At 38.1% G+C, this 10,115-nt stretch overlaps 1 non-coding gene across 1 annotated transcript; it reads left to right on the forward strand.

The window, feature by feature from the left end:
- The first annotated feature begins 5,966 nt into the window (after positions 1 to 5,966).
- Positions 5,967 to 6,068, forward strand: LOC136156772 (U6 spliceosomal RNA). Its single transcript, XR_010661252.1, has one exon. It is a non-coding gene; the product is annotated as a U6 spliceosomal RNA (small nuclear RNA).
- Positions 6,069 to 10,115: the final 4,047 nt, after the last annotated feature.

The following is a 10,115-nucleotide window of genomic DNA, read 5'->3' on the forward strand; positions in this document are numbered from 1 at the left end:
TAAAGAAATGAGAGGAAAAAGGCTGGTCCTGAAAAGCGGCGGAGGAGAGTGCTGGCAAAGAGCCCAGGATTTTCCTTTTGGCCTCAGAAAGACTCATGGAGATGGTTTGAGTTTTAAATCATGTTCAAGGGGGAAAAAATTGTGTTCTGGAATCTGACATCATGGTCCTCTGTGGCCTTCCATCCTCACCTAAAACAAATGCAATAAGTTGATGTTGGAAAAAGTTGCTTTTGAATGCTTATTCAAATCACTTATTTTAAAATACCTCAGTTTGGTGAAAGAATACAGCAGGGTCATCCCACTTCTGCCATCTCTATTCATAGCTCCTCCCACAGGAATGAGACCAATGGGTGACTTCCTCGGCCACCTTCAAGAATGGACAAGGTAAATCCTTTCAAGAGAGGGAATGATCAATCCATTTTTTTTTTAAATTTTGGAAAAAATTGTATTATATATAACAGTAGAGAGACTAGCATAATGAGACCCCATGTAACCATCATCCAGCTTAATAATTATCCATTGATAATCCATTTAGTTTTCTCTATATGCTCTACTCCCTGCAAGCTAGAGTATTTTGGAGCAAATGTCAGCTGTAGAATCATTTTTCTGTAAATAGGTATGAGCATTTAAAATATAAAAACTATTAAAAAATATCACTGGAAGAATTTCTACATTTTAAAAAATTATGTCTTTTTATCATTATATATCCAGCCTGTGGTCTAACTTCCTGATTGTCTCATAACTGTTAACTATTTTTAGTTAGAATCAGGGTCCAAAAGAAATCCATGTATTGAACGGTTGATATATTTAAGCCTATTTTAAACCTAAAGATCAATCTCTTTCCTTTTTCTTCTTTTCCTAGCAATGTATTCATTGAGAAATCTGGGTCAGTGCCTTGCAGAGTTTTCCATCTAGTCTGTATTTCCTTGATTTTTATCTTTCTCTGACCCCTGTATGTCCTGTAAATTCATGGTTAGAGCTAGAGACTTAATCAGATTCCAGTTTGAATTTGTTGGCAAGAATACTTCCTGAATGATGTATATTTCCATCAGGAGACACATAAAGTCTTGTTGTTCCTTTTCTTGAGATATTAACAACTATTGGTGATCATTTTATAGATTTATTAGGAAATGTAAATTGGCAATAATCAAACTAGGTCATTCCTTTACAAAATATTTAGCTGAAATTTACTCTATAAAGAGAAATTTCTTCTAATCCACTACTTGACTGAAATAACAGATTGTATAGCAAAGAGGCTAAGTGCTTGATGCTTTTCCTTTGTTTACCAGTTTTCAAAATAGTGAGTTGCTCCCTAGGGTCCTCCAAACCTGACCAGTGCATTTTTCTTTCTTTCTTTCTTTTTTTTTTTTTTTTTTTGACCAACAAGGACTTAAACATTACATAATAAATTCTTGTATTTTTAATATGCTTGAAAGTTTCAATATATTACCATGATTATTCTTATTCCTGTTCAATTGTACCATCTTTGACTAGTGGGATTCTCTTTAAGTTAGCTCCCAAGACCTTCTGACACAATATTAGTTGTTTTAGTTTCCTTGCTTTCTCTCAAGGCAACACAATACAAGCTCATCTTGTAGTTTTCTGATCCAGATTTGGAATCATCTATTTCTCTAACAGAGCTTTCCTGGTGGTTCAGGTAGTAAAGAATTTGGAAAAAATTGTATTATATATAACAGTAGAGAGACTAGCATAATGAGACCCCATGTAACCATCATCCAGCTTAATAATTATCCATTGATAATCCATTTAGTTTTCTCTATATGCTCTACTCCCTGCAAGCTAGAGTATTTTGGAGCAAATGTCAGCTATAGAATCATTTTTCTGTAAATAGGTATGAGCATTTAAAATATAAAAACTATTAAAAAATACACTGGAAGAATTTCTACATTTAAAAAAATTATGTCTTTTTATCATTATATATTCAGCCTGTGGTCTAACTTCCTGATTGTCTCATAACTGTTAACTATTTTTAGTTAGAATCAGGGTCCAAAAGAAACCTAGGCAGCAAGAAACCTAGGTTTGATCTCTGGGTTAGGAAGATCCCCAGGAGAAGGAAATGGCAACCCACTCCAGAATTCTTTTCTTTTTTTAATTTTTAAAAATTTTTTTTATTTTTTATTTTTCAGTGGGTTTTGTCATACATTGATATGAATCAGCCATAGAGTTACACGTATTCCCCATCCCGGTCCCCCATCCCACCTCCCTCTCCACCCGATTCCTCTGGGTCTTCCCAGCCCACCAGGCCCGAGCACTTGACTCATGCATCCCACCTGGGCTGGTGGTCTGTTTCACCACAGACGATATATATATGCTGTTCTTTCGAAACATCCCACCCTCACCTTCTCCCACAGAGTTCAAAAGTCTGTTCTGTACTTCTGCGTCTCTTCTTCTGCCCTGCATATAGGGCCATCGTTACCATCTTTCTAAATTCCGTATATATGTGTTAGTATACTGTAATGTTGTTTATCTTTCTGGCTTACTTCACTCTGTATAATGGGCTCCAGTTTCATCCATCTCATTAGAACTGATTCAAATGAATTCTTTTTAACAGCTGAGTAATATTCCATGGTGTATATGTACCACAGCTTCCTTATCCATTCATCTGCTGATGGGCATCTAGGTTGCTTCCATGTCCTGGCTATTATAAATAGTGCTGCGATGAACACTGGGGTGCACGTGTCTCTTTCAGATCTGGTTTCCTCAGTGTGTATGCCCAGAAGTGGAATTGCTGGGTCATATGGCAGTTCTAGTTCCAGTTTTTTAAGAAATCTCCACACTGTTTTCCATAGTGGCTGTACTAGTTTGCATTCCCACCAACAGTGTAAGAGGGTTCCCTTTTCTCCACACCCTCTCCAGCATTTATTGCTTGTAGACTTTTGGATAGCAGCCATCCTGACTGGCGTGTAATGGTACCTCATTGTGGTTTTGATTTGCATTTCTCTGATAATGAGTGATGTTGAGCATCTTTTCATGTGTTTGTTGGCCATCTGTATGTCTTCGTTGGAGAAATGTCTGTTTAGTTCTTTGGCCCATTTTTTGATTGGGTCATTTATTTTTCTGGAATTGAGCTTCAGGAGTTGCTTGTATATTTTTGAGATTAATCCTTTGTCTGTTGCTTCGTTTGCTATTATTTTCTCCCAATCTGAGGGCTGTCTTTTCACCTTACTTATAGTTTCCTTTGTTGTGCAAAAGCTTTTAGGTTTCATTAGGTCCCATTTGTTTATTTTTGCTTTTATTTCCAATATTCTGGGAGGTGGGTCATAGAGGATCTTGCTGTGATTTATGTTGGAGAGTGTTTTGCCTATGTTCTCCTCTAGGAGTTTTATAGTTTCTGGTCTTACATTTAGATCTTTAATCCATTTTGAGTTTATTTTTGTGTATGGTGTTAGAAAGTGTTCTAGTTTCATTCTTTTACAAGTGGTTGACCAGTTTTCTTCTTGCCTGGAGAATTCCATGGACAGAGGAGCCTGGTGGGCTACAGTCCATAGCATCGCAAAGAGTCGGACATAGCTGAGCAACTAACACTTCTACTATTTCTCCAAGGAGCTCTGGCTCTTTTTGGTAAGAAAATAGCATTTAAAGTTCACAATCTGTACTACATGTTTTATTCTACTTCATTGGTTATTTGTTTCTAGGTTTTTTCCATGGACAGAGCTAGAAACTACCATTTTGTTTTAAAGTTGTATCATGATTCATACTGATATTTCCACTTCAAATTCAAGATTTCAGGATTTTTACTTAACCTCATCAGTCTCATATCTGTATTTCCTTTCCCTAGTGTCAGTTGTTTTCTCTCATGCTGATTAGCACTTATTAAAGATGTTCAGGGAAAGAGATTCCAAAATCTTTCTACAGCAGAACACAATGCTGCTTTCATCCCTACATGAATCATTGATTTGGATGATGGAAAGGGTAACTTAAATTTTAAAAATTAAAACTGAAATAATTGTGTTTGGGTGCTCTCCTATAGGTTTTCTTTTAGAGAAGCTAAAGTCTCAGGAACTTTAATCCTTTTGTCTTCTGATTATCTTAAAGGATTGATGGGAAAACCAGCCTTCATTTTTCCAACCAGTTCCCAGAAATGGTTACATCAGTCTCAGGAGGACCCACTGGCTTCCAGAGAAGCAAGATTGCAGATGGACTTGATGTTTGTAGTAGTTTGAAGTTTAACCACAGATCACCATGCTCTTTACCTCCAGAGCCACTCATGGAGTTATGAGGTTCTCAAACCATTTCTGGATGTTCAAAGTTATCAATATGAGGTTTGGGGAGGAGGACAGACACTAAGATTCTGAGTGGGATACTTATTTAGGAGAATAGATTAGAAAAGTTAAGGGGAAGTGTGTTCACAGTTTTAATAACCACAGCATAACTACTGTTTGTTGTTCTCATGGGGCTTATCATCTCACTGACTTAGGAGAAGTAGATGTCTATTTCATACAAACTTACCTGGATGCCACTCCTCATGGGGGAGAACCTAAGAGAAATTTCCCAAGGTCTTATTTTAACCTCAGTAGCTTCCAGTGAGGGGGGTAGTGGATCTTCCACCTCACTGAGTTATAGAATTACAGAATGACAGAGATGGAAAGTCCCTGAGTCATCTAATCAAGTTTTCAACTTCCTCAAAGATAAAGACCTAGAGCCCTTGTTTAAAAAGAGACAAATGAACAAACAAGAGTATAAGCAAGCAAACAAAAAAATGAACAAACAACTTTGATTCATTTAATCAGAAGTTCAAACATAGGGTTTAGTAATTTCAATGTTTAACCACTACTCCCAGGGATTCTCATCTTTGGGGAAATATTAAAAACAGTATAATCCCACATCTTCATTTTTTAGATGGCAAGATTGAAATATACATCGGAAATGATTTGTCAGTCACCCCACGGAAGAAAAATAGTTAATGTCCCTGAAGGACACATAGCCTATAGTTACTACCCATGAATGCATCCATATATGTATGTGTGTGTGCTTAGTCATTCAGTAGTTTCCGACTCTTTGTGACCCATTGGCCTGTAGCCTGCCAGGTTCCTCTGTCCATGGGATATTTCAAGTAAGCATACTGGAGTGGGTTGCCATGCCCCTCTCCAGGGGAGCTTCCCAACTCAGGGATTGAACTGATGTCTTCTGAGTTTCCTGCATTGGCAGGTGGATTCTTTACCTGCTGAATCCTCAGGGAAGCCCCCCACATGTGTATTTTAAAAAATGTATGTATTTTAAAAAATGTGTTGGTTATGTCATTGCCCAGTGGATTCCTAGGCAGAGAAGATCATATAAATATCTTTGTGTGTGGCTAAATCCATGATAAGAAAGAACTTTTAAATTCATTGTGCTTTTTGTTTAGCTTTATAATCCATAAAAGTCTTTATCACAGCAAAATGTGTTTTCAGAACTTAGCTTTCTTAGGAAATGTAGACTTTGAAACGCAAATATATCTACTTGCACAAAGAGCTTCAGTGAGTCAGAGGCCTGGTAAAGAAAAACCAACATCCAAAATTGAAAGCAAGATGAAAGCATAATACGAGGATTATTTCCCATATCTTGAACATTGGCCAGAGTTTTTTCACGTATACTCACATTAGATCAGCTTGTCACGAGGAACATTGTCCTGGAGACGTTAATAGGTGTGCTGCCAGCAAAGATTTTTCCTCATTGAAGTTTGGGATATGCTGCATTAAGCTGCCCTGTCTTGGAAATACAAAAAGCACATTAGTCTGCTGCCTTTGGGGCCCAAGGCAGAGTAAGAAATAGTGATAGAATACCTAGCCTATGGCACAGCAGGGAATTCATTCTATGGAAGCAAGCTGACTTGTGAGGGCTGATGCCTTTCTCCCATCCTAGGAACTTAGATGGCTAGCAACCCACGGTTCTGGTTCCTCATTCCCTGCTTTGACCCCCAAACTTCAGCCACACTCCCATGGACAACAAGGAGCTCTGTCCTCAAGCTTACTTCAGCGGAACAAATACTGAAATTGGAATTATACATAAAAGAGTAGCATGAGTCCTGCACAAGGATGACACAAATTTGTGAAGCATTCCATATTTTTATGAATTTATTTACAAAGCAGAAATAATGTCCCAGATGTAGAAAACAAACCTACGGTTACCGGGGGGAAAGGCAATGGGGGAGAGACAAATTGGGAGATTGGGGTTGACATAGACACACTACTATATATATCAAATAGACAACAAATAAGGACCTGTTGCTTAGCACAGAGAACTTTACTCAGTGTTCTATAATAATTATGTGGGAAAGGAATCTGAAAAAGAACAGATATATGTATGTGTATAACTGATTCACTTTGTTGCACATCTGAAACTAACACAACATTGTATATACTTCAATAAAACTCTTTAAAAATAAAAATTAAAAACATGAAAGTAAAAAAGTGGATATATGTAAATGTATCGCTGATTTGGTGCTTCCCTGGTGGTTCAGTGGTAAAGAATCCATCTGCCAATGAAGGAGAGATGGGTCCAATCCTTAGGTCAGGAAGATCCCCTGGAGGAAGAAATGGCAACCCCCCCCAATATTTTTGTGTGGGAAACTCCATGGGCAGAGGGGCCTGGTGGGGCTCTCTAGGACTGCAAAAGAGTTGAACAAGACTGAGCTACTAAACAACAACAATGTAACTGATTTACTTTGCTGTACACTTAAAATTAACACAACATTATAAATCACCTCTACTCTAATAAAAATTTTTTTGGAAGAAAAGAAAAAAGAGCTCTATCCTCTCACCTGTAATTTTATTTTATGATAATTACTTTTCTATGGCTGTATCAAGATAGTCTATTCCTGAAATCTAGTTTTCTCCAATTTTCAGGAAAATATATCACCTCAATGGATGAATTTAACATTTAAAAAATTTCAATTTCTTCCATAATTTCCTCTTAAATCTTTAGGCCTGTTACTTCTTTTACAGATTCAAGTCAAGTAAAACAATGCACTGTCTCATACAATGGCATCATAGGTTATTTTCAGTTGAACAGGTCATAATAATTCATGGCCATGCAAAGAGCTCTGAGGTACTTAGCCCTACCAGGACCCATGGATTGAATACGCTGCCATCTGCCTTTATTGAGGGCTGACACCAAAAGTGATCACTCAGACCATGATCATGCAGCTCTTGCACCAGCTTTCATAAAGACATTGTTCAATAGGTCACCCTATATCTGTCCTATGAAAAACCACAATGTAAAATTAGCTGACAGTTTGGTGTCAGGAACTACTATGTCTTCTAAAGGACTGAAAAGTGTCTGGCAAATGTACATATTTACTAGGTTTTATGGATGACTAAATGAGAAGGAGTACATCAGGTTCAGGGTGAGAGAACAGAGCATGGCTTGTTTCTTAAAATCAGACACTATATGACACATTGCATGTTCTGTTTTGCTTTGGTTGCTGGAAAGCTTAGCTCTAAATTAATGCTTAATGCAATAACTATAATAACCCAGGTTCCAGTCTCAATCATTGGCCCCCTTCCCAGATTCTTTATTTTCATCATTCTGTTGTACATGTGTTTTTGTTAGCAGCAGTTTTATACTGTTGTAAGATGGTGTGATCACTCACCTAGAGCCAGATATCCTGGAATGTGAAGTCAAGTGGGCCTTAGAAAGCATCACTCTGAACAAATCTACTTGGAGCTGATGGAATTCCAGTTGAGCTATTTCAAATCCTGAAAGATGATGCTGTGAAAGTGCTGCACTCAATATGCCAGCGAATTTGGAAAACTCAAAAGTAGCCATAGGGCTGGAAAAGGTCAGTTTTCATTCCAATCCCAAAGAAAGGCAATGCCAAAGAATGCTCGAACTACCGCACAATTGCACTCGTCTCACATGCTAGTAAATTAATGCTCAAAATTCTCCAAGCCAGGCTTCAACAATACATGAAGCATGAAATTCCAGATGTTCAAGCTGGTTTTAGAAGAGGCAGAGGAACCAGAGATCAAATTGCCAACATCCGCTGGACCATCGAAAAAGCAAGAGAATTCCAGAAAAACATCTATTTCTGCATTATTGACTATGCCGAAGCCTTTGACTGTGGATCATAATAAACTGTGGAAAATTCTGAAAGAGATGGGAATACCAGGCCACCTGACCTGCCTCTTGAGAAACCTATATGCAGGTCAGAAGCAACAGTTAGAGCTGGACATGGAACAGCAGACTGGTTCCAAATGGGAAAAGGAGTACGTCAAGGCTGTATATTGTTACCCTGCTTATTTAACTTATATGCAGAGTACACCATGAGAAATTCTGGGCTAGAAGAAGCACAAGCTGTTACCAAGATTGCTGGGAGAAATATCAATAACCTCAGATATGCAGATGACACCACCCTTATGGCAGAAAGTGAAGAAGAACTAAAAAGCCTCTTGATGAAAGTAAAAGAGGACAGTGAAAAAGTTGGCTTAAAGTTCAACATTCAGAAAACTAAGATCATGGCATCTGGTCCCATCCCTTCATGGGAAATAGATGGGGAAACAGTGGAAACAGTGTCAGACTTTATTTTGGGGGGCTCCAAAATCACTGCAGATGGTGACTGCAGCCATGAAATTAAAAGATGCTTACTCCTTGGAAGGAAAGTTATGACCAACCTAGATAGCATATTAAAAAGCAGAGCCATTACTTTGCCAACAAAGGTCCATCTAGTCAAGGCTATGCTTTTTCCAGTGGTTATGTATGGATGTGAGAGTTGGACTATGAAGAAAGCTGAGCGCTGAAGAATTGATGCTTTTGAACTGTGGTGTTGGAGAAGACTCTTGAAAGTCCCTTGGACTGCAAGGAGATCCAACCAGTCCATCCTAAAGGAGATCAGTCCTGGGTGTTCATTAGAAGGACTGATGCTGAAGCTGAAACTCCAATACTTTGGCCACCTCATGTGAAGAATTGACTCACTGGAAAAGACCCTGATGCTGGGAGGGATTGGGGGCAGGAGGAGAAGGGGGCGACACAGAGAATGAGATGGCTGGATGGCATCACCGACTTGATGAACATGAGTTTGAGTAAACTCTGGGAGTTGGTGATGGACAGGGAGGCCTGGCGTGCTTCGATTCATGGGGTTGCAGAGTCAGATACAACTGAGCAACTGAACTGAACTGAAGATGTATAATAAAGTGATATAAGAGGTCTGAAGTAGGATACACTGTGGTTCAAGTTGGCTGATTGTTGGAGAAGTCACTTATGTTCTCTATGTCTTAGTTTCCTCATCTATTATGGGCAATGTTGAGAGGATTAGATAAGCAATGCTTAGGAAGTACTCAGCAGAGTGCCTGTGACATCAGATAAGTGTTAAAGGTACATAACAACAGTAATAAAAATTAGACAGAACAATACTAACTTTAAATATTTGAATAAACACTTTGCCTCTTCTGATAAAATCATTTTATCACTTTAGTTTATTATCTTGGAAATGTTCCTAATATTAAAAGTGAATATTTAAATAATGCTTATAGTGTGCTAGGCATTTTTGGAATGCTTTGCGTGTTAACTTATGCAAACATATGTTTTTGATGTTCATGATGGAAATGTTTTGATCTTGCAACAACCCTCTGAGGTGGGACTATCATTTTCCCTATTTTTCAGGTGAGACAACTGAAACACAGAGAAGTCAACTTATTTGCTCAGAATTATAAAGATAGCGAGTAGGAAAGCTGAAATTCACCCTCAAGCACTGCAACACTAGAGTTCACTCTGCTTCTAGCCACTATTTATTAAGCACTCATTACATTCCAGGCTCTGTGACAAGGACATTACCTACAGCATCTTATTTAATCCTTCCAACAGCAACATGAGGTATGCCCACTGGAAGTTGCCATTTGGGAAAAAAAAAAAACCCATTGGCTCTAATACAAAGGTCAAATCTGAAACCACTTGGAAATGAATAGAATGGTTAAGATTTAGACATTATTTCTTCTCTGACCTTGGAAACCCCTCCTTAATAGAATTCATGGTTGAGGAATCCAAGATCTTATGTGAAAAGAGATTGAAATAATGAACAAGGCCACCAAAACCCTTATACATATTCATCTTTACTAAAATTAAAGAGACTCTACACTCAATAGACCAGCTGTGGTATTTCCCATGCTCAATTACTGACA

The sequence above is a fragment of the Muntiacus reevesi genome, chromosome 1 (assembly GCF_963930625.1).
Source record: "Muntiacus reevesi chromosome 1, mMunRee1.1, whole genome shotgun sequence".
NCBI lineage: Eukaryota > Metazoa > Chordata > Mammalia > Artiodactyla > Cervidae > Muntiacus > Muntiacus reevesi.